The sequence below is a fragment of the Ailuropoda melanoleuca genome, chromosome 3, assembly GCF_002007445.2.
Source record: "Ailuropoda melanoleuca isolate Jingjing chromosome 3, ASM200744v2, whole genome shotgun sequence".
Classification (NCBI taxonomy): Eukaryota; Metazoa; Chordata; class Mammalia; order Carnivora; family Ursidae; genus Ailuropoda; species Ailuropoda melanoleuca.
Genome location: NC_048220.1, coordinates 132,761,994 through 132,788,582, shown reverse-complemented (window position 1 = coordinate 132,788,582; position 26,589 = coordinate 132,761,994).

Genomic DNA, 26,589 nt, shown 5'->3' with positions numbered 1-26,589 from the left:
CTTACCCTCCCACTATCTGCAACTTTGAATCTGGAAAATGAATCAGTATTGAACAATTAACAGTACAGGGCTACAGTCCTTGAGAGGAGGGAAGCATTCATATTGAGCATCCTTGGAAGAGGTTTCCAAAGTGTTGATGAGATGGAGAACTCATGAACAAAGCAGTAGCCTCACCTGGTGGAGGAACTAGAGATTCAAGTTCAGGGATCCTAACACAACTGGAATTCAAAGGCCAGCATACACGAAACGAAAGAGTTGAAGATAGCCTGGCTGTCATCTTTCAGGGTCATCTAGGACCTCTCTTTGCTCTTGCATCTGGCCCTCAGTCTTCAGCTCCCCAAGATGTCTCTCAGCTCTGATTTCCTTCCCTCAGCCTTGGAGAACTGTGTCCAGAGTGCGTCAGAGGGGTTTTCCTTTACTCCCCCACTTCCCTCAGCTGTCTTCATGCCCTGTCTGCCTGTGCCTTGCTGTGGCTCTTCTCCTTCTCCTCCAGCCATTGGTTCTTTTTGAAAGTTTCTCCAGGTGTTTTGGTTCGTTTCAGTCTCCAGAAGGACATGCAGGTCTAGCCTCAGCAGAACCCTGTCAACTCTTCGGGTCTGCCACAAACTTCCACGAGAGTACTCGGTGAAGGCTAGGGGTTGGAAACTGGTGCACATTTTATTTACATCTGGGATTCTTAGGATTCTGAAACTTCATGCCAGAACATACTTGACCATTAAAAATCTATAGGAAGTTGAGCTGGGTTTTCTTTAGTTTCTGGCTTCTCTCTCCTCCATGGACTGTTTAGTCATGAAAGCAAACATGCTTTTTCATTGCTTGTCTTAATGTCTGGACTTGAATTTATTTAAGAATTCTCTCCATAATCGGGCCTATTATAGAGTTTAAAATGCTATGCTTTCTACGTTATCCTGCTTGTTCTCATTAATAAATACAGAGCAAAAATACCTTATTTCTTTCTAAGTTCTAAGTTGAAACAAAAGTTCTTAGTCTACTTTTAAGGTTTTCTTTTCTCTTGGTCTTTGGTAGTGAGTAGTTTTGGGTTTGTTTGGTTTGGTTTTATTTTATGTGCATAGATATGGTTCTATTTGTATTTACATTGTCTGGAGTTTTTCTGCTATAGTTATGTGCTGTTGAAATTCTTAATGATTTCTTCTATAAAGCCCATTTTCCATATTTTTGAACATATTTAAAATCTTGTATTTAATTTTTGTCTGCTAACTCCAATGTCTCTATTATCTGTGAGTCATCTGTTCTATAGCTTTTCTCTTGATATTGGTCGTATTTTCTTTCTTTTTTGTACACATAATATTTTTATCCATGTCAGATACAGTTAGAAAAGAGTGATGAGTGCCTCCTAATGATGTCATGTTCCACCAGAAATATTTCCCATTTTCTTTGTTAGATAGAGTGAAGAGCTGGTAATTTCAACTCAACCAGAAATTGAGTTTTAAGTTTCCTTTGAAACTGTCTCCTGTTTTTTAAGGTTTATCTCTCATTAAGCTCTAATGGAGGTCCTGCTGATTATCTATCTTTTTAGTTCTAAAAATACTGGCAATTAATTGGCACTTTATAGTTTCCAGCCAAGTTTTCTAGCTGACCATATCATATGGTTTCCAAACTTTGTAGCTATTTCATTGGGGAGAATGACAACTTGCTTAATGCAGTGATGGTTTCCTGAGCACTCAAAGATTATGGGAGATTTCACTCATTTTTACATTAAGGTTTTGGTCTAGTTTCCCAATCTCCTAAGCAGTGCTAGAATAAAACAAATATTCTAGAGCCATAGCCAGCTATGCCTTTTGTTTCTCTTAATTTAAAATTTTGCCATGTCAAATTTTGAGACGATTGCCATCTTTACCTGTTCATGATAAGGTCATATAAATTTTATCTTAAAATTACTTGCCCTTCTGGAGATTTAGTTCTCCCCATACTGTTTACTTCTACATTTTTGTGATGTGACTGAAACACATATTTTTATACATATGTGATATTTATAAATGGCCTTATTCATTTGTTAGAGCATCAGTGTTAACTTTTTTTTAGTTCAATTTCCATTAGTATAAAATGTGAATAATAGTCATATTGTTGTAATTATATAGTTTGATAATTTTTATAAGTATACATATATCTTTTAGGTAGAAAATTTTCTACATATAATATATAAAATGTTTATTCATAGTGTATTCAAATGCTATCTTATGTGGTTAGTAGTTAAATGTTCTGGCCATTTCCAAATATACTAAATAATCATATAAATAACTTAAATGTAAAAGCCTATATTTAAAAATATTATTCCATTTTTTATGAAAAATAATCTCTGCCCTTTTGGACAACAAAACAAAAATTAATAATAAATATGAGAGAAAGATCCAGCATAAAAGATAAGCTATCAATACTGAGTCTCAAGTAGGTCAGTCCTCTATATTTCACATTCAAAAGAGATATACAAATGTATCTAAGCTGCCTTAACATTTACAATGGAGACGAACTTAAAAAGTTATGAAACCGTAAATTAGTAACTTAATGGCTCAGTACACTCTCATATCATTTGCATATCATAGTGCTATCTGTTCAGTACTTGAACACATTGAACACTATGACAGGTGTGGCCCTCCAATTCACTTAAATCATCTTGATAGTAACTATGTTTTATCCACCATGTTGGTCTTGTCTCTGGTTTTATATTTTCCTTTTCTTGTGAGACGTGAATTTTTTCAATAAAAAAGTTCAAAGCTCTCACAACATAACAAACATAGACCAGTGTCCTTTCAAGATCTTTTTAGTTTATATCCGAGGCATTTTGTCATATCATTTTTTTTCTTACAGACCCTCTGAACAAACTAAACATTTCACTGATCATGAGAAGTAATATTAATGCACACCATACTCTCATTCATTTTCCCCATCAGGAATCTACCACTTTGGCCAATAACTTTCTTGTAGATATCTCATATTAAAAACATATAATATATAATCTCATAATAAGTACCTTTAAGAGTTAAGCGTAGAAGGCATCTAAACTCAAAATGTGATGACATATTTAACAATTTTTTCTTCAATATGAGAAGATCTAAATCTTTGGTTACTTCCAATAAATTTAGTATTGCTTCTGAACAATGTATCTTTCTTTCAAATATGATTTAGAACTTGATAGGAAGAAATGAAAATTCAACAAAATATAAAAACTCAGACTGCATTTCTATAGTTGTCTATATATGTGTAATATTTTTGTGACCTTTATGATGATTAGTATCTATAAACTCCAGAGAGAACCTATGACCCTTCTTATGTGTGACTGATATTTCCTATGATGGATTAAATGTAACTTCTAGTATGCTATTTTGTTTTGTAATTATGATACATTAATCACTCAATCTTCAACTCACCTATATGACCAAATATTTATACCTTAATACCTTATTCATGATACTAAACTTTTCGTTTGTAATGTGTAATTAAATTAATTATAAATTTTAGTTTGCTTCTGCCTCATTGTTTGAATTATCTTATTCAACAAATTCTTCATTGAGGCCTACTATTTTATTTTGCAATAGAATAAAATCACACCTATCATATGCTCACCTCTACATACTGTTTTACTGGCATATTTTTTTTTTACTGAGAGAGAGAGAGAACATATCAGTTTGAGTTTTTATACCTCCAACATTTTCCAGTTTTATTGATGTATAATTGACAAATAGGGATTGTGTATATTTACATGTACAACTTTTTTGCTATATGCATACATTATGAAATGGTCACGGCAATCAGGCTAATTAACATAACCATCACTTTACGTAGTTCGTATTTTGTTTCTTTCTTCTTTACATGGTGAGAACACTCAAGATCTACCTCCTTAGTAAATTTCAAGCATACAATACAGTATTGTTTACTATAGTAACATGGCTATACATTAAATCTCCAGAACTTATTCACCTTGCACAACTGAACTTTTATATCCTTTGACCAATATCTATGCATTTCCCCCTCTCCCTGCCCCTGGCAGCCACCATTCTACTCTCTGCTTCTATGAATTGACTATTCTAGACTCTACATATAAGTGAATCATGCAATATTTACCTGCTGTGTCTGGTTTATTTCATCGAGTGTAATGTTGTCCAGGTTTACTCATTTTGCTGCAAATAGCAGGATTTCCTTCTTTTTTGAAGGCTAAATTATAAGCCCTGCCATGTGAGAACACAGGGAGAAAGTTGCCATCTATAAACCTGGAAGGGGGGCCTCACCAGAAACCAAACATTCTGGAAACTGATGTAGGACTTCTAGCCTCCAGAACTGTGAGGAAATGAATTTCTGTCACAGGTCTATGGTATTTTGTGGCAATGCGGGTTAGATAGTCTCCTGCCTGTGGTAACAGTTCATGTAATCACATTATCTGGTTCTTAAGAATCACTGGTAGATTCATTGGAAAGGAAACATACTAGGTTTTCAAAATGTGTCTTCTAAACTTGTGGGGAACTTATGAGTGCAACAAATATATCTTCTTCATAACATTTTTCTTTATGTAAATTTTCTTGTTTTAACTTCTTTTAATTTCAAAGTAAAACCAGTTGCTGCAAAAAGCCTAGATTTATCATCGTCTTTTAACATTATTATGTAGCTCACTGATCCATATTCTCTTCTTAAGCCACAGAAATCTCTGCTCTTCAGCTTGAGGTGACTTTTCTAGACCATGAAAAAATGTAGAACTTTCAGGCCTGACTTTAATTTGCTCATATTTTGAGAACTTAACTGGTTCTATAGTGCTTTTCTTCATGGTCCAGGTGTTTGTTGGGTGCATTCACTCTTTAATGGTTGATTACTAGATTTCTTTGCTGTCCTAATTTGAATATCAGGGAAAGATAATTTTATGACAGGATAGAATCCGTAGAATGAGTAGATTTTTCCTAATTTTACATAAAATACATTTGGCTATACAGTTAAGATCTTCATGGTATTGAGAATAACATTCCCTTATTTTTTAGGTAATAAATAATATTCCAGCTCAGTAATACTTAAGATAACTTAATGTCATCATTATTTGGATATAGAATTATAAAGAAACATGTTGATAATCAGTTGGATTTACACCATAGAATTATTGGACAGTAAAGCATAGAAAACAGTACTCATTGAAATTCCAAAGATGATATAAGGTCAAGTTCCAGGATTAAATTTCTTAAAAAATAAATTTTAAAAACAACAAAAATTGAATTTAAAAACTTCTATAAGGTAAGTTGTGTTTATGACAAATAAAATAATACACTTGAAAAATGAATTATCCAGGGTACCCTAAGTACAAGTTCTTTATATTTCACATTAAGTTACTATCTTGTCTTTTTTGGTGAAGAATAATGGTCAGTCTGTATGCAGCACCCTCTGAAATTGTCATAAATATATTATGAGCCAGCAAAAACTGATGGCGAGACATTGGTGCAAACAAAACAGAGATCACCAAATTTTTATTGACAAGAAATTTTATCATTTTCTTTTTCTTTTTTGTGATTTTAACTTCTTTATTGGAAAATTGATTTTTCCCTTTATGTGAATATTTTTTCTTTTAAAAAGATCTGTATTTTTTGCATAAGTAAATAGGCATTACAATTATATTAATGGAAATTGTGAATTACTTTTACCTTACATTCAATAACTTGAAGAAAAGTCAATTTGGTAGAGAAATAAGTTAGATAAGGATCTCATTTTATTTTTTCAATGGTGACAAACTTTATATGGGAAAGGAAAGAACCTAACACCCACTTAACACTTGGCTCAGTCCTCTTAGAAAATGATAACAGAAATGGCAATATGGGATGGCTATCAATATCCACTAGTAAGGGGGTAATTATTAAGTAGTAAAATTGTGAGATAATAAGAACATTTCATAAAATATTTTCTAGCTTTATTGAGGTATAATTGTCATATAATATTGTGTAAATTTATGGTGTGGAATGTGTAGAATAGATTCATTTATACCTTGTGAAGTGATTACTACAGTAGAGTTAGTTCATACCTTCATCACGTCACATAATTATAATTTATTCTTTGTGATGAGAACATTTGGGATCCACTTTTAGCAACTTTCAAATTTGTAATACAATATTGTTAACTATAACCACAGTCTTGTGCACTGGATCTCCTAAACTTGTTCATCTTACAACAGGAAGTTTTCACACTTTGACAAACAGTGTCTTGTTTATTCCCTCTTCTAGACTTGGGCAACCACCATTCGACTCTCTGTTTCTATGAGTTTGGTTTTTATAGATCCCACATATAAAGGATATTATGCAGTATTTGCCTTTCTCTGAGTTCTTTCAGTTAGCACAATGCCCTCAAAGTCATCACAAATGGCAGGATTTCCTACGTTTTTATCTATGAATAATAATTCATTGTGTGTGTGTGTGTGTGTGTGGGTGTGCGTGTGTGTCACAATTCTTTATCCATAGATGATCACTGAGGTTCTTTCCCTATATTGGCTGTTGTGAATAATGCTCCAAAAATCATGGGAATGTACATCTATCTTCAAGATCCTTTGAACATATACCCAATTGGAATTGCTGATAGTACTTTTTTAATTTTTTGAGGAAATTCTGTACTGTTTTCCATAATGGCTGACCAGTTTACATTCCCTCCAACAGTGCACAAGGGTTCCCTTTATTCCACGTCATCATCAACACGTCTTTTGTTTTTTAATGGTAGCCATTTTAACCGGTATGAGGTGATATCTCACAGTGGTTTTGATTTGCATTCTGCTGATAGTGATGTTGAGCATTTTTTCCATGTACCTATTGGTCATTTTATATCTTCTTTTGAGAGATGTCTATTCAGTTACTCTGCTCATTTTTAAATCCGAATGTTAATTATTTGCTATTTGGTTGTATGACTTACATATTTGGGATATTAGCCCCTTATCAGACATATGATTTACAAATATTTTCTCCCATTCTGTAGGTCGTCTTTTCATTTTGTTGACATTTTTTGCTGTGCAGATGCTTTTTAGTTTGATATATTCCTATTTATTTGTTTATTTTGCTTTTGTTGCTTGTGCTTTTTGTGTCATATTCAAAAAGTCATTGCCAAGACCAATGTCAAGGAAATTACCCCTTATATTTTTTTCTAGGAATTTTATGGTTTCAGGTCTTATGTTTAAGTCTTTAGTTCATTTCTTTTTTTTTTTTTTTTTTAGATTTTATTTATTTATTCGACAGAGATAGAGACAGCCAGCGAGAGAGGGAACACAAGCAGGGGGAGTGGGAGAGGAAGAAGCAGGCTCATAGCAGAAGAGCCTGATGTGGGGCTCGATCCCATAACGCCGGGATCACGCCCTGAGCCGAAGGCAGACGCTTAACCGCTGTGCCACCCAGGCGCCCCAAGTCTTTAGTTCATTTCAAGATCATTTTCATTAGTGGTTTATGATAGGGATCCGATTCCATTCTTCCGTATGTGATTACGCATTTTTCTCAATGCCATTAAATATTCTTGGTTCAAATATTAATGTTTTTGTGAAGATTTGTTTCTGAGGCCTTGCTTCTGTTCCATTGATCTATGTATCTATTTTTATGCCAGTGATATACTGTTTTGATTACCATAGGTTTGTAGGATAGTTATCTTAAGTTGGTTGTTCAGCAACCATTTATATTCATAATTCATATAGTTCATATATATTCATAATTCATATCTTACACAAGACATGCCACATTAGATTTCACAAATTCCATTTTGATTTTTCATTTCATTCAATGAAAAATCAAGTAATTATCACTTGTTAATATTCTCTTCTCTTTTAGTTCCACTAGGAGACTTTTAGAATGTCTAGAATCTTAGGCTGCAAGGTATAAGGAAGTTGCTAGAAAATGGGGGAGAGAGTGGAGCCAAATTTTATATAAGTCGTAATCATCTACCTCTGCTTGGGGCCACCGTAGCTGTTAAAGCACACTAAGACTATTATTACACAAGGACTTTGTTCTAATCCTATCACATTTTCATCTATAAACTTTACACAGGACATGTATTCTTATTATGTTTTAGGGCAATTATTTATAAAGTTGAGCTAATGTCAGATATGGCTCCTAGCATGCATCCAAATATATGATGTATTTCAAAGGGATTTATAACACTGTATATTATAAAAATAGATGAAAGATGAAACAGTGTATTTTTTGGCATATGTATCCAATGTTTCTTATTGTCTTTATAAGTATTACTCTCTCTGGCATGGGGTTTTATTTTTCACGCTCTTCAAAAACTTAAGAAAAAAAGTATTGACCCCTAATACATATAGAAATAATGGATATTTTGCATTATCTCAGTTTAGAATGATAAAATCCTTCAAATATATGACCTTACAAAGGCCATTTTTTTTCTTCCTTCCTTTCCTTCCTTTATGCCTTGTTGCCTATATTGTGCGGTTTCTGTTTACAGCATTGTTTTCTCTAGTCTCTATCTCTAGTTAACTCATAGCAAATAATTCTCAAATATTACTAAAGTAAGAGTCATTTAGGAAGACTTTAAATAGTTCTTGCATCATATTATTTTATAATCATATTTACCTGTCTATTTTAATAAAGACAATTTTTTAAAGTGTCAATTTCTACTTTCCCACAACTTAAGAAACAGGGTAACTCAACGTGGGTATTTGGGAAACTTGTCAAACTGGACTGTTGCCCTCATATGTTTCAGCACTTTCTTGTCCATGTGGCCAAGATACATTTTGAAATTAATACCATACAGAATAGATGGCATTTGGACAATGGTGATTCTTTTTTTCATTCAACATTCCTGTCATGTGGTGTGTGCATGTGTGTGTAAATTTGATTAGGGAGCAATATTTCTGAGGTAATTTGGAGACATAGCTACCATTTGAATTGGAGGTTATATTACTGAAATTTTATCACCTTTTCATTCTCATTGTATAGCAGCAAGCAGAATCGTGTAAATAGGTCATTTAAGGTTTAGAATCTCATTAAGAAATCTTTCATACTGGGAGAAAGGAGAATCATTGATTTGCTTTATGTTTTAAGTATAACTTTTAAAATTTTTACAGATTCCTTTCTTTCTCTACAGAGAAAGGTAGAACTCTGATAATTACACTGCTTTTCACAAATTATCAGAAGAATGTAAAATGTATTTACTGACTTTAAAAAAATTACTCCTTGGCATCATTATTTGCTAATGAGCTTGTTTTGGAATGTTTGAAAGCTTACGTGACAGGATGACATTTTATTATGTGAATAAGGTCAACCCTGTTACTTAGTCTATGAAAGAAAAAAAAAAAAGTCTTCTTGAAAGGTGAAGCTATTAAATACATTTGCCCCAAAGCCAGCTTTAAAATCAAGAAATGGCACCTCAGTTCATGTAGCTAGTCTAACCTATGAGGTGGAGTTTCAGCAATTATCAGGTAATGTCAGCAGATAGATTGAGGACTGAGATCACCCATGTTAAAGGTTATGTTCAAACTAATTTTTGAATGGCGCAACGGCTATTATTTTAGAGACAGGCATACAGAGTTATAAGTGGAAATGTAAAGGCCACTGTCTTCCTTGTGGCTCCCCTGCCTTCATAGGCCATTGTCATTAAAGATATCTAGATTGCTGTGAGCAGGGGCTCTATGGAATAATTACACACTATTTTTAGGCGCCTCACATGACAGAAAGAGAACTTCTATTGTGATCTTTAAGAAATGAGGAGGTTTGGGAGAGTTTAAATAGATCTGTGAAATGGTGAGATTTATTTTTTACTAATGTTAGTCTTGTGACCGTAGAATAAATTGGAATGGGAAAAAAAGTGCATTTAAAAAGAAGCGTAACTCAGTGAAAAGCCAATTTTAGAGTCCTCAATTTTGAAGGTATCCCTCTCCGCCAAATGCATTAGTCTCATTATAATCATTTGCAAGCTGATTAAGTTGATTATTATGATACCATCTAATTGCTTATGATACAATTTGGTATATGAGAAAAAGGAAAAAAAGTAGCGTTTTTTTTCACTAGTGATTCTAGAAAAGGATCGTGGAATGGGTATAATGTAAGCATTATCCCATACGATCAGCAGTACTTGGAAAGACAGAAATGCAGTGTTATGTTTTATCTCCCAGTAATTGGAGGAGCCCGGTTGCATTCACTTATGTCTCCCTTGCATGCTTTGAGCATAGTAAACACTCAGGGAGAATGGAATTTATTCCCAGGCATCCGTTCTCCCTTCATTAATACAGTCAACACATTTTTGGTGTATTTGGATGTATAGTAATTGAGTAACTTGACCTCAATATATAAGACACACAAATTTCAAGAAATGATATAATAGACAAAAGGTGACTTAGCCTCTATGCAGTTGTGATTAATTACCTCAGACCTTCAGCTTCTCTTTTCTTTTCATTGGCGGATATGAATTCCAACTCACCTAGGCTGACATGAGGATCAAGGATATGGAAAGAGAGCACAATGAAACCATGAGAGCCAGTGGGAATGCTGACTATTTGAGTGTATGTGAAACCCTGGGAGGATAAGCAAACAAGGACTATCAAACTTCAGACTTCCCAAACTCAGTCATCTGATTCTTTGTCATGTTATCTTCTCAAAGAAATTGTAGCCCACTATGTTCAAGTGGAGGGGGGCCACATAGGAAGTATGGAAGGAAGAAGCAGTGGTGAAAAAGCTTGGGAAAAAGATGGCTGGTGTCCCAGGTGGAAAATAGGATGCTTGATGCATGCAGGAGACTTGAGATAGCACAGCAATGCCCAGTGGAACTCAGTCGAGGAGGAGGAGAAATCAGAGACTTATGACAGCATGGAGAGGAAGTGGTAAGGATAGTAATTTAAGGATCGGAGCCAACTGAAAGGGCCCTCAAGGTCACCACTGGTACACTCAGAAAATGTTCTTCTTTTGGCTAATATTGGGGGCATTTTCTCTTCTGACACTTGGGCAGGGTAAGAATGAATGAAAAGGAGAATGAATTTGGAATTTGCTACCATGGTTTTTTGTAATATTGCAATAGTCACATGTATTCTAATTAATATGTGTGTTGTAATGTATGTAAAAATGTGTAGTTTGGGAAATATAGAACGTGTTGGAGAACAAACATTTATTTTTGATCTTAGCTTCATATTTTAAATGTGTGTTTAGGGTGTGGATTATAGTTTATTGATACAAAGGTAAGTATTAATAAAATATTGAGCATTTTAATTAGGAGACTTACAGGAAGTCTAAATAAGCAAAGTGGGAAGAAAGAAAATAATAAAGCAGGCTGACCTCCATCCTCCTAATTTCTCAGACATGAGTGAAGTCCAAGACTGATACCTGGTTAAACTTGTAATAGATTCTACTGGGGATAGGAATAATTATTTATATGACTTCAACAACTGTGAACCACATTATATCTTCAAGATTTTATAGAATCAGAGTGTTACATGATGAAAGCATGTCAAGTAATTGTTAGTTCTGCCCCTGAAAATAGTGTTATAAAATAATGTCTTCTCTCCAATTTTTAGTTCCTGGAAATAATTAAAAAATTAAATTAACTTCTTATTTTTAAATAATATTGTTGAATTTAAGTTGCACAACATGATGATGTGATATAAATATATATAATCAATGATTACTGCAGTCAAGCTAATTAACATAACTTTTCCTCACATAATAACTTTTTTTTTGATCACAGCACCTGAAATCTACTCTACAATATCCACAGGAAGTTTAGATGAGGTTTTTTTTCTAATTCTTTGCTATATGTGAATGTCGTAAATTAAATCATCTAAATCTCTCAGAATAATGGAATGTGATAATCAATAAACATTTTCACAGTGTTACTATTACCAATACAGATTCTGAACATATCTACCTTAGGTAGAATACTACTGTATATTAAAAATGACTTAAGGGGGGCACCTGAGTGGCACAGCGGTTAAGCATCTGCCTTCAGCTCAGGGCGTGATCCCGGCGTTATGGGACCAAGCCCCACATCAGGCTCCTCCGCTATGAGCCTGCTTCTTTCTCTCCCACTCCCCCTGCTTGTGTTCCCTCTCTCGCTGGCTGTCTCTATCTCTGTCAAATAAATAAATAAATTCTTAAAAAAAAAAAAATGACTTAAGGGATTCCTGGGTGGCTCAGTCAGTTAAGCGTCTGCCTTCGGCTCAGGTCATGATCCCAGTGTCCTGCCATTGGGTCCTGCATCAGGCTCCCAGCTCAGCAGAAAGCCTGCTTCTCCCTCTGCCTGCCTCTCCCCTGCTTCTGAACCCTCTCTATCTCTCTCCCTCTGACAAAAAAAAGAAAGAAAAAAAAGAAAAGAAAATGATTTCATTTTTCACATGTAGGGGCTAATTTGATATCATAATTATAAGCACATTTACTCATCACACTTACATGGTAATTCCAACCAAAACTGTGTACTCATACTAAGTAAATGCAAATCTTTCCACTCTATGTTCAAAAGTGTCCTCAGTACTAGCTATAGACCCTTGATCTTGCCACTTGTGTTGTCTTGGCCTCAGATTTTCTCTTTAAAATCAGTTTCGGGAACTAATTAAATTCTATATCCTTTCAAATCTACATAACTATTATGCTGAAGACTAGGTGATGATTGTTCCCTTTATGTGTGAATTTCGCATTGTTTGGTGATAAATATTGCCTCTGAGTGCAGAGCTACAGATTCCGTGTAAGAAAAACAACATGGATACAAAATGAGCAAACCACAACCAAGAAAAAGATTACCTTTGAGGCTAGCAGAAATCTAACTCATTGACTTATTTATCCTTCTATCTACAACCTTGCAGCATGATGGCAAACATGTAACAGTTCAGTAATTGGTTTCTGTGAAGAAATTCATGCTACTTAACATACTAACCAACTAATGGCCTTTCTCACATAATTTTCCTATATTTAACCTAAATATAGTGTTATTTCCAAATTTTTAATCGAATTAATAAATTCACATACCATAAATATTCGATGCGTATTAAAGAGTTGCAAAAATAGCCATGCCTTAACTGACCACATTTGACTTTCCAACCCTGCTCCTTTGAGGCAATTACTTCCACACATACTTTTTTTCTTTTGGTATTCATCCCATTTTTTAAATGTATGTTTTATGATCACCTCATAATTTATAGATTTTGAGGAATTTTTTAGTCAATTGACTTACTATGGTAGTAATGAGGATCTGACTATGTAATATTTTTTTCCTATTCCCTTCCCTTATTTCAGTAGCATTATTATATTGTCATCTTTGATTAATCCTCAATGATTCAATTTTTCTGAATGTGTAAATATTGTTCGTAGCTTATCCAGAAAGTGTCCTTTCTTATGCCACTTAAAAAATTTTCCTTTAAAAGAAAAACTTTCATTGAAGTTCATAATATGCTTTTCTTATAGCCTTTTTTTGTTATGTTCCTATTTTTAAATTTCCTCAAGTATTCCAATAGATCTATAAACACCAAGATGTTTCCTAAGAGCTTCAAAAGCCTAAATATGCTATTAGTTCCATTTATTTTCACACAGATCTAATTCCTAGACTAGTCTATCCCCACGACTGTCTTTCATGTTTTCCTTCTTCCAGGAGCTTCTTAAGAAGGAAGTGGAGGCAAATTTTTGAGAATCTATATGTTTGAGAGTAACTTTGTTTCCTAAACTTCTATTGGACGGATAGTTTGGATATAGAATTCTAGATTGGAATCACTTTTCCTTAGAAGTTTGAAGGTATTACTCATTTTTCCCACCTGACTTTCTATATTCCTGCTTATAAGTCTGATTCCATTTTAATAATTGATCCTATATGTTTGAGACATTTGCTTCCCCACCCACACACAGATCAGAGGACCTCTCTCTTTTCTCATTAAGAAATGCTAGTAATGGGGCACCTGGGTGGCTCAGTCACTTAAGCATCTGCCTTTGGCTCAGGTCATGATCTCTGGGTCCTGGGATGGAGCCCAGCACCAGGGTCCCTGCTCAGTGGGGAGCTTGTTTCTCCCTCTCCCTCTGCCCCTCCCCCCTGCTCGTGCCCTCTCTGTCTCTCTCTCAAATAAGTAAATAAATCTTTAAAAAAAAGAACGAAAGAAATGTTAGTAACACATCTTTAATTAATCATTCTTTCATTCATTGTACCTGGTAAATAGTGGGCACTTTCAATCTGCAAAAGTCTGCTTTTCAATATTGAATTTGTCTTGTATTCTGTGTCTGAAAATGTTCTCCACATTGTATTGTTTGGTTTCTCATTCTTCAACCGTCAAACTGTTTGGATATGGATATTCTAGCACATCCCTTATTTTGTCTTATCTCTTTTTGGGTAGTTTTGCTTTTTCATTTTTACTATATTTTCTGAGAAATTCCCTAAATTCATCCTCCATATCATAAAGACTGTGTAAATACATATTTTGAGATCTTTTTTATTTCCCTTTATCTCATATATTGTTATAGTTGTCTGGTTAGAATATTTTCTCTTCCCTTTGAGGATATTACATGTTTTTTCTTTAAAAGTTTTCTTTTTCATCCCTGGATTGTCCATCTCCTCCAATTCCCCATACCCTCTCAGACCTTTTTGTTTGTTTATCTGTTTTGATTCCTCTAATATTAAAGCCTTTTCTCAAACATATGACATCCCCGACTTTATACTCCTAAAGTCAAGCAATAAAAAGTCAATTGACAAGTGTGTGTGTGTGTGTGTGTGTGTGTGTGTTTGTGTGTGTGTGTGTGTGTGCTTCACTGAAGAGTGGAAGAGTGACGAGCTAGATGGGATACCTGGATTTTTTTTTAAATACCATTGTAAGTATATAGGTTTTTTTTTTCCTGAGATTTCTCAGATTGTCTGTGGAAAGCTTTTCTAAGATCCTACTTCATAAAGTGGGTAGGTATGCAGAAACACTCAGAAATAGAAATCTATTATTTCCCAGAATTTCTGACACCTAAATACAGAGATTGAATTTGGAGGTTTAAATAATTCCTACATAGACCTTGTTTCAAGACCTTGTCTCATTCTCATTTTCTACTCTGCCTGGTATTCCTTGATACTGAGCCTCTTACGATTCTTGAAATTTTTGATCCATAACAGAAATGTTATATTTCCCCAATATCTACTTTGATTTTTAGAAGATTCTGGTTCACACATAAAGTTGTTTTATAATTTATCATTAGATTCTTCTCTTTTTAGAGAATAGGACTTCTTTCCCATTTTTGTGAAACTTTATAGCATGGTGATATTCTGTTTCAGTTAGAATTCCTCCAAGAAAGCTATCCCACTTAAATGTGGTAATATGAGGACAGTTGGAAACAAGGTTCTCTCCCCAAAGGTAAGAGTAGGATGTCAGGCAACCACAGAGTTCCTGCAGTACTCCAGTGACAAGGACTCTGCAAACAACCCTGTTTTCTGAGAACATAGAGAACACAAGAGCTTTGAGGCACAGGCCAACCAACAGAAACTATAGCTGTCAGTCAAAGAATAGAGTCAGTCCAGAGTACTTAAAAAGCAGAGACAGATAGATGGATGAGAGAAGAAGAGAGAGCACTTACCTCCAAAATGAAGGGAACTAACCTTTCTTCTTTTTCTGGTCTCTTGTTAAAACTTTCTATTGACAAAATTTAAAAGGGATTGAGAGGACTAGAGAATACATTGACATTGTTAATACATTTTCAGATTCCTGGGATTAAAAAGCAGATGAATAAAGTAGAAAGCGAGTTGAGAGGGTCAATCAAAAATTCAAAATGTATTATATGTGTCAGGTCATAGCCCTCAAGTTCAATGTGTTAGAAGATGCAGTAGAGATTGACCAAATCAGAATGAATGCCAACCAGAGATGCTGAAGACTGTTGATCAGGATGTCCATACCAAGGCATGCCAGTTGAGTATCAGACTTGTTCTTCCAGAGAGGGATATTCAACAACCCCCTGTGTAACTGTACCTGGTCAGTGAAAATTTTGAGTTAGTCCCTGTAGTTGGCTGAATAGTAGCTTCCAAAATGATGTAGCCGTACTCTAATTCCTGGAAACTGTAAATATTTCCTTATTTGGAAAAAATATCATTGCAGATGCAAGTTAAAGATCTTGAGATAAGGTGACCACCCTGGATTATCTAAGTGGCCCTAAATCCAAAAGCAAGTGTCCTTATAAGGGACACATAGAAAAATGGAGAAGAGGAGAAGAGGATGTGATCACAGAGGCAGAGATTGGAGTAAAAGAGCCACAAACTAAAGAATTCCTGGATTTTGGAAACTTTTGTGTTATTCAGTTGTGACCTCAATGGTTTCTGGTCTGTGCACTTTCATTCCCATGTTAGACATTACAACCAAGAAAGGTCCTTCCTGGCACAAAGGGATGTAACCACTAAATTAAAAAAACAAAACAAAACAAAACAAAACCAAAAAACAAACAAAAAACCCACCCAAAACCAAAAAAACCCAAAACAAAACAAAACAAAACAAAACAACAACAACAAAAAAAACCTGGCTCTCGATCAGTGATGCTTTCGGGGAAAGATTTTAAACAAAAAGGAAAATTGAAAGTAAAGGAAACCTCATTAAAAATTGAGCTAGAGGGGTGCCTGGGTGGCGTACTCCTTAAGCGTCTGCCTTGGGCTCAGGGCGTGATCCCGGCATTCTGGGATAGAGACCCACATCAGGCTCCTCCGCTGGGAGCCTGTTTCTTCCTCTCCCACTCCCCCTGCTTGTGTTCCCTCTCTTGCTGGCTGTCTCTCTCTCTGTCAAATAAATAAATAAAATCTTTAAAAAAAAATTTGAGCTAGAAAGTTCTGACGTGGGAGCTCTCACACACTACAAATCAGACCACAAACAGGAGGACATGCAGTTTACACACCTTAACACGAAGAAGGGAGAATTTCTCCTTGTCCAGCAACAGCTCAATGAGAAACCATCACACTCAGCCAATGTGAAGCCATCACAGCACCTTGCTGTTTCTTCCTTTCTTCCAAAAAAGCAAGCTCCTTTCCTCTGTTCTAGACTTGCTTATGGTTTGTCATAGTTTGGTTGTCCAAAATTGCAGTTCTTTGCTATTCCCAAATAAACTCATTTGCTGGTAAAATAACTGGCTTTTTTTATTCCCTGTTCAAGTCAACAAGACACACCTTCTTTTATCAGTATTCATATTCAATTTTATCAGAAGCATGGACCTGATTGCAAAGCCTCTATCAATTCGACATAATTATTTTTTATCTATTCTATTCCCTGCCTTCTAGGCAACATACCCACTCGTGAAATCAAGGACAGAACTGATTTGAGGTTTTTCAGGTACCAGAGACATTTACCTTTGGCCATTTAGTTTTGATTGGTATAGCTGTGCACATTTATTCACTCATCGTTTGTCTACTACGTTAATTTGCTCTTTTCTTTCTTAGGATTTTTTTGTTTTGTTTTTTGGTTTTTTTAGTTTTCCTCCCACTAGTGTTCTTTTATCACCCTTTTACACTCCCTCTAACTTCAGTGAAGAATTTCCATTTATGAGACAAAATCGCATACGTCTAAACCACAACTCTGTTCCTTGTTTACTTTATTGAGACCTTTGACCATGTAAAACAGAAGAATGTTGCTGGGGAACTATATCCATGTTTTCAAAAACATGGTGATGAAGGAATTTTTGCCTGTTCATAATATTCAGAGGTGTTCTAGAGATGTGTCTTCTAATTTTATGTTGTTTATTTGGATGTCGTTTTACTTCTTTTTTTTTTTTTTACTTTGACCTAGGTAGCATGGATCTCTATTTTTACTTTAATTAAGGGCTTACTTTATCTGTTTTCCTCCACAAAATTATCATAATTTTAACATTCTAAAGAAGAAAAAATATACTCACTGTAGATCCACTAAGAAAATAATCATCTAATGTTAAACTTTGGATATTTGCAGTTCCTTTCAAGAAGTATTTGGAAAAAAAGAAAAAAAAAGCTGCTTCCATGTTGATTATTGAATTTGGATTTTTTTCTAAAATTTTGTATCATTGTGATTTTCTTTGCTTTCTCATTGTCATCACAGAATCTTTAAAACACAATTTTAATGCCTGTATAATCTCATCATGTAGCTATCTTAATATATTTAATTATTTCTTCTTGTTTAGAGAGCAAGCCATGTGGATATCTGGAGAATGGGCATTCCAGAAAAAGAATAGAAAATATGATCTCTCTAAGGCTAGAAACCATCTTTTATAGGAACAGCTAGGTAGCCAGCTGATGCAGCAAAAATGTAATGAGTTTGGAAATGAGTAGTAAATGAGTTCAAGTGGTAACAGGAAATATTGTACATGGTAGGCTTTTACTCACGATAAGGTGGAAATTCTCTGGATGGCTTTGAACAAACATGTGAGACAATTGGACTTGTATGAAATAATTCAGAGAAAAAAAGAAGAGGTGCAAGAATAGAAACAAGGAGACAACTTAGGAGTCTAATGCTCTAGTCAGGGCCATGGTACTGGTGGCTATTGTGAGCATTAAAAGTGGAGGCAATGAGATATATGTGATCCTGGATGCACTTTGAAATGTTCTGAGTAGATGAGATGGAGAAAAAGAGGAGTCAAAAGACAATTTCAGGTTTTGATCCAAAGCCCTTGGAAATATGACATTATAAATAGCACATTTTGGGGCACCTGAGTGGCTCAGCTGGTTAAGTGTCTGACTCCTGGTTCAATTCAGGTCCTGATCTCAGCGTTGTGAGATTTAGCCCTGGGATCAGCCTTGGTGCTGTGCGTGGAGACTGCTCAAGGTTCTCTCCCTCCCTCTCCCTTTGCTCCCCATCCCCACCACCCAGCATGTATGCACTCTCTAAGAAAAAAAATAGCACATCTTACATTTTTTATTTATTTGATTTCAGATGATATTAAATCATTGCCGTTATGCTTCATATGTGTCCAATGTATCAATGTTCTAATTAATTTCTTAATCATTTACTCTTTAGAGGAATTTCTAACCATATCTCTCTAAGACATGGGCTGATTTTTTTCCCCTGTTCTATCACTAAACAGCCTTGTGATGTTTACCTCAATTGTTATATATAAAATTAAACATAAATTAGATAGTCCCTATTACCATGAGTAGTTGCTGGACTCTGTTATTTTTAGACTCTCATTTTACTTGGAGTCTCTTAAAGTTGATATACAGAAAAACATTTTTATATGTGTGGAGGTATTAAGAATGACGTTGAATAGTTATATGTTATACATTATTCATAATAAAAAAATGTTTTTCCAAATGTTAATTCACTGAATATAGTGACCAAGTCTCTATTTCACTGAGTCATGGTCCAGTGCTTAGAAGGAACACTCAAGTCCTTAAGCATTTAAATGCATCTTACAGTTTTCATGGGAAACTGAAATATTTAGATCATTATCTTCTTGTTCACCTTATAATTAATACATTCAAGGGACTTCTTTATTTATTTTGCCAAGGTATGTGCTGGTGACATAGTCACTAGTTGAGCTCAGGTTTTCTAATACCAGTTGGGGTAGGCAGGATTCCAAAGCCGTCCCCAAATACTCCTGCGCCTAGTGTGCATGTCCTGTGCAGTCCCCTTCTTACTGCATACAAAAAGAACTGGTGAATATCACGGGGTATCATCCTTGTGATTAGGTTAGTAGGGAATTGACTTTTTCATTAATAAAAATGGAGGCTATCCAGGTGGGCCTGACCTGATCAGGTGAGCCCTTAAATAGTTTGCTGCTGGCCTTGAAGACACAGCTAGACATTCCACAATTGCATGCAGGGAAATAAATTTACAAACAGCCATAGGAACTTGGAAAAGGTCCTGAGCCCAAAATGAAATTCCAACCCTCATTGGATGCCTGAATTTAATCTTGGTGAGACCTTAAATAGGGGATTCAGTTAACCAATGCCTGGAATCTCTCCTCCTAGAAACCCTGTGAATAAATTTGTATTGTTTTAAGCTTCTAAGGTCGTGGCAATTTGTTAGTCAGCAATAGAACACTGATATGTAACTCTAGATAGCCTTCATTCTACTCAGTTTCAGTGCTTCCTAGATGAGCCACTCTTTGTAAATATTAAATTCTGCTTGTCTAAATTTTTATACAGTGATGTAAGATAGTTTTTCCATAACTAATCAGTTTTCTAATTACCCAGATTGCAGGTAACATATTTAAACAAAAATGTCTGCCAACTCATTAATTTTAGAAGTTAAAAGTCCCCCTCTCTATGACCCTTTCACCTATGATTTGGAAGCAGGGTCTGTCAGTTTTCTACCAGAAACATTTAGTCTCCATGTAAAAGTGCATGATGATAAATATAGAACTAAAAAAATGTTCATTGTATTTTCTTAAAAGGTATATCTTATGGTATCTATTTCCTTCATTGTATTTCCTTAAAAGGTGTATTTTATGGCACCTACACATTAATAAACATTCCCTGAGCATAATAATATATAAAATCAGATTGTATAAACACAAATTCTATGAGGCTTTATTCTCTAGCCTGACTTCTAACAAAACCCTGCCCTCCGTGAAAGCCATTAGAGTGTGATAGAAAACTAACGTTCTACTGAAGTAAAGAGGACTAAAAATAGGCCACTTTTAGAGCTCATTAATGTCGTCTTAAGACAGGAAATGTTTTCTGTAAGTTTTAGTGTAACATACAGTTACTAATATTGACAAATCAAGTTACTAAAACTTTTCTGAAAAATACCTGAATTTGAATTCATGTGAGGATAGGAAAAAAAGGGAAAAAATCTATTTCAGCAAAGGAGAAAAAAAATCCTTAAGGCAAATAATAAAAAGGAGAAAGGAGAGAAGCAAACTACTAGGATAATTTTAAACATTGATCTAAACATATGGTTTTATACAATATTTATAAAAGAGAGAGACCTTCAATGATTGATTTTTTTTTTCCCTTTGTTGTTGGCCCTTATTAAGTGCACCTTGACACAACTTGCACTTTTCAAGTTAGCCTGAGCACAAAGTGTCTGAAGAATATTAAATATTGAATGGGGAGTGCTTTTAACTTTTTTATTTCAACTTATCATGAACAAGCTTAACCATACAGAAAATTTGAAAGAGTTATACAATACATTCCACTATACTGCTCACCTTTTGTTAATATATTTCCCCATTTGTCGTCTCTTTCTCTCACTCCACACACATATAGATGAAGGTTTTATACTCTAAAGGATTTAAAAATAACTTGCAATCATTTTAGCCTTTCCCCCAAACTATTAGAGCATGCAATTTCTACAAACAGTAACATTATCCTTCATAACCTGATACCATTACTATATATCAATTATTTATCATCAATATGGTAAAATGAATTTTCTTCTCCTTGTTTTGTGTTTCAGATCATTGACATATTTGAGTAATCTGGGCTATTTGTTTACTGGTTGCTTCCATTACTGGGATTTATCTAATTGCTTCCACTCAATTTTATTTTAAGGTTTTCATTTGGGGAGGGTGGGGAGGTTGCGGAACTTAAGTTGTTTTATTTCCATTGTATGAATCAATGGTTAAAGATGTCATTTTTCACTTGATTAGGTGGTTTCTGTGAAAACTCTTTGCTGTAAAAGTACATATTTTCTTTAATAAATAAGAAGCGCTAACTGGTAGGAATTCCATGGACCTCTAGACCTCTAGATCCCCTGCCCCAACAAACTTTCACCAGTCGCTTTAGCATGAATTAAGGATCTTTGTCAGAATCAATTGTTTCATTGAAAATCCCAAATTTTTATTTCCTACTCTATCATTTCTTCTATATTTATTAAGAACTGACCTGGTATAAAAGATCTTTATTTACATTCATTCTCTCCCTCTCCCTTTGTCTCTCTCAGTCTCTCTCTCTCTTTCCATTAAAGAAATTTATCATACTAATAGACTAAAATAAATAAATAAATAAATAAATAAATAAATAAATAAATAATATGATCATCCTAGTAGTTGGTGAAAAGTCAATACCCATTACCAAATAAGACAAGAATTAATGAGTACTTCTTTAACATGGTATCATATATTAAACAAGGAAAAACTTAGAATGGTGCACTTAGGAGATCTGGCTTTAGAGTCAAGAGGCTCTGAATTTGCACCAGTTCCGAAAGTACTTGTTCTGTGACTTTGGGAAATAAAGAAAACCTCTGTTCCTCAATTACTTCATCGGGGAGATGATTTAATAGATCTTTACATTTGGTCCAGTGCATGGCACATAGTAATTTTCAGTAAATATTAGCTAATATTATTACTATTATTATTATTACTATTATTATAATTTCTTCAGGGATCATTTCTAGAGAGCGCATGATTAAGAGCAATTAATTAAAGAGCAATTAATTAGTCATATTTTTATATAAAAATTATTTGAACCAATAATGATTAAACTCCTCCAAATTCTCTTCCCAAACCCTCTATGAACAGGAAAGACCTGGTTTTTATTTGAAAGACAGACACCAGGAAATGCACCAGCGAAATCCAAGACCGGGACTCAGACTGGAGCTGCTGATGCTAAGGTCCAATTCACACCACCAGAATGTGACCTTCAGACCTGACCATGAACCATTTACCTGAATGGTAAATGGGGAGACAAAGAGTGCAACAGTGTTCAAGGAGGAAAAATGGATGCTTGACATCATGTGGAATAAATACTCATGTAGTTGTTGAGAGTAAGAGTTCCAGGACTTCTGAGACAAAGGACCTTGTGGCCCAGGTTGAGGAGGCACAAGAGCATTGTTATAGGGATTGGGGAAATACCTACTTTTTTTTTTTTTTGGTCATCCATGCAAGGAAGGAGTCTTATTTCTTTCATAAATGCTTCATGCTACAATAGTAACACAGTAAAATATATAGAAGCAACCTAAATGCCCATCAACAGATGAATGACTAAAAAAATATGGAATACATATATAATTGGACATCATTCAACCTCAAAATAGAAGGAAGCCCTGCCATGTATGTGACAACATAGAGGAAACTGGAGGATATCATACTAAGTAAAATAAGTCACTCACAAAAGGATAAATACTTCATGATTCCACTTACATAAAATATCTAAAATAGCACAACAGAGAGTGCAATGGTGGATGCCAGGGGCTGGGGAAGTGGGAAGTGAGCTGTTCGAAATGAATATAAAGTTTCAGTTGTACAAGATGAACACACTCTGGTACCTATGCTTATCAATACTGTATAGTCCAAAATATGTTGAAGATAGATCTCATGGTAAGTGTTCTTACCAAAATACAATAATAATAATTAATAATAAAAATAAATTTGAAATAAATAAATAGATGATAAAGAAACAGAAAGAAAGAAAGAAAGAAATGAAGAAAAGAAAGAAAGAAAGGAAAGAAAGAAAGAAAGAAAGAAAGAAAGAAAGAAAGAAAGAAGAGAAAAAAGAAGAAGAAAGAAAGAAAAGAAAAATTCTATTTTGTTATCTTGTAAATCCTTAGGGAACTTTTTCTGTCTTATTCAGAGTAATAACAAACATCTGGCTCTGAGAACCTGATTTGGTGATTTGCAAGGGTCCCATAAATGGTTTTTGTTTTTGTTTTTGACTTGAGCAACTGACTGAACCAATTTTGCTTAGGATTCCTTGGGATTGGCTCCACATACCCATTATCTGCATTTAAAAAAATGATATCACTAAGCATATGTACAGATTTTCTACATTCTCAAATATATGCAAAATTGCACCAACATGAAAATATTCTAGAAATAAATAGAATATTAAGCCCAGTGACTAACAGTTGGTAGACTGTGAATAAGTTTGCTTCAGTATTGCAGTCTTTGCTTTTCCTCTGATCTTGTGTTTGTTTATAATTGCACATGAACATGCAAGTGAATAGTAAATGCATATATATGTGTGTGGTTTTCATGTACATGTATATTGTACTGAATAAACTGTCAGATCATTAGAGTGAAAATGTTTAAAATAACTCAAATTCTTCTAAAAATGATGTAATTTTTAAAATACTCATCTAGTTCTCAAAGAAAAAAATAAGCACTATGGTATATAGAGTTTAAACTATAATAAAGATCATACATAAATATATATCAGCTGCTCCTCTCAATTCATTTGTAAACCATGCCACAGATTATAATTACTTAACAAGATACAAAGATTATAATAAAGTTAGTGTGCACTTGTAGTATATTTAAAATACAACATAGTTATTATATAGTTGGATTATAAATTGAGAGGGACTTGTGAAAATATTTGTTACTGTAAATACATCATTTGCATCCACAAGTAAAAAAATGAGAAATAATACAAGGGGCGCCTGGCTGGCACAGCGGTTAAGCGCCTGCCTTCGACTCAGGGCGTGATCCCGGCGTTCTGGGATCGAGCCCCACATCGGGCTCCTCTGCTATGAGCCTGCTTCTTCCTCTCCCACTTCCCCCTGCTTGTCTTCCCTCTCTCGCTGGCTGTCTCTTTCTCTGTCGGATAAGTAAATAAAATCCTAAAAAAAAAAAGAGAGAAATAATGCAAGACTAGAAAATGACCTTGTTATGAGGTGTTACATACCCTAATGGCCTTTATTAGATTAGGATTCTGTCTGTAATTTACTGAAGGGTCACTTGTTACCTGGGTGAGCAATTTCAGCCCTTCAAATTATGAACCTCATTCTAAATCTATGCCTATTTAGTTGATGGTAGAGCAATCCTTGTCGAAGTCCAAAAATAACACTCAGCTGAATGCACAGGGTTTGGATGAACTATATGGGGTATAACTGGCAGAGATTCAGAAGAATCAATTGCTCTGATTTCACCACTCAGTAAATGGACCGAAGCTGATGGTCTAAATTGAAAGTAATAGTTGGAATGTTCTACAATGGCTCTGCTCCAGAGCATGTAAGACCACTTCACTGAACAGTTTAAGCACCAGCCAATTACATCTCAAAATTCAGTTAATATCTTCCTGAACTATCTCTGCGCTTGACGTAACACATTTCCACGGCCAGTGCATTGAGTTACACTTTCTGTAGCTAATTGAACCATTGTTATTAGTATTTTGTCAAAAATGCTATAATGATCGGAAAAAATGTTTCTAGCAAAAGCAATTACTATACTAATCTCTTCCATTTTACATCTTCATGTCTAGACTCCCAATTGTCCTATATGTTTGCCATTCTAATGTTAGCTGATATACATCAACAAATGTGAAAGCAACAAGGACACTTCCTTGTATAGGTTTGTTTTAATATGTAGTTACATGGAACACTACATCAAAAACTAATAATGTATGGTGACTAACATAACGTAATTTAAAAAATTAAACAACAACAACAACAAAAACAAAACAAAGGAAAAATCTTTAAAGCAGCCAGAGAGAAAAAGAATGATTATTTATAAAGAAATTATAACTGGTCTGACCCGTGACTTCTCAATTGCACAAAGGAAGCCATAAGGCAGTGGAATAAAATCTTCAAAGACTGGAGAGAAAATAATTGTTATTATGGAATTGTAAGGTATATTAAAAGAGAGAGAAAGCTTACTACTAACCTCTCAATAAAGAACCTTTAAAAGATAAATAATAATAATAATAACAATATATAGTTAGTTATGTATTTAATGTGACCATGAATTTCTGTTTGACTAATTTGATAAATAAAAGTTAAATGACCCATGGTTTAGAGTTAGTAACCATTTCTCTTTCAATTTACATGTGAAATTAATTATGTGGGATTTCTCACAGAGTTGTTTTTTCTTATATCAATCATTGTGTGGAGAGTTTTTTTCGTATGATACATACACATATGGTATGACAAATTTCCCCAAATCTAACAAAATCAAGTATTTTTTTCACTTCAGTGTTTTGGAAAAAGAGCATATCTTGCAAACAGTGTGCATGTGAGTGGTTGTTTTCAAAAATCTGTTGTTATGCTGGTGAGCACCAAATTCAATAAAGAGTGCTTTAGAATCAAGAGATTGTGATACACTTAACTGAGGACAATGAAGTGCATGTATAAGAAATAGTATATAAGCCACACAGATCCGATGCACAATATGATAAATATAAGCAATATTGTATTATAATTATGTAGTGTAATAAATGTCACTACAATGGCAATCATATTAAAATACAATTGTACCAAATTTACACAACGTTATGTGTCAAATTTATCTACTAAAAATTTTTCATGTGCCGGGGATCATAAATTTCTTGGTCTTCTCTGTATACTCAATGATTATTCCATGTTTAGGAAGATATCCCATAGGTGTTTTTGAATGCTAAATAAAGAAAGAAGAAGAAAATAATTTTTCTTATATTTCAAAGACAGAAAAAGTAATATTCAAAAGTTCCCCAGGACAAGACTAGTCTGATCTATTTAAGCAAGTAGTCTTTGATTACCTAATGTGCGGCCGACCCTTTGCTTGGAAGTGAGACTGTAAAGGTGAATATAAATTAAAGTATGTTCAATTTAGGGGCACCTGGGTAGCTCAGTTGATCAAGCATCTGCCTTCAGCACTGGTCACGATCCCAGGGTCCTGAGACCCCATGTCGTGCTCCCTGCTCAGCCTGGAGTCTGCTTCTGACTCTCCCTCTGCTCCTGCTGCTCCCCCTGTTCGTGCTCTCTCTCGTCAAATAAATAAATAAAATCTTAAAATATAAGGTGTCTTCAATTTAATAATCAAGACAAGTATTTATAAAAAATAATTATGGTGAAATTTCCGTAGATTTTTAATACTCTAG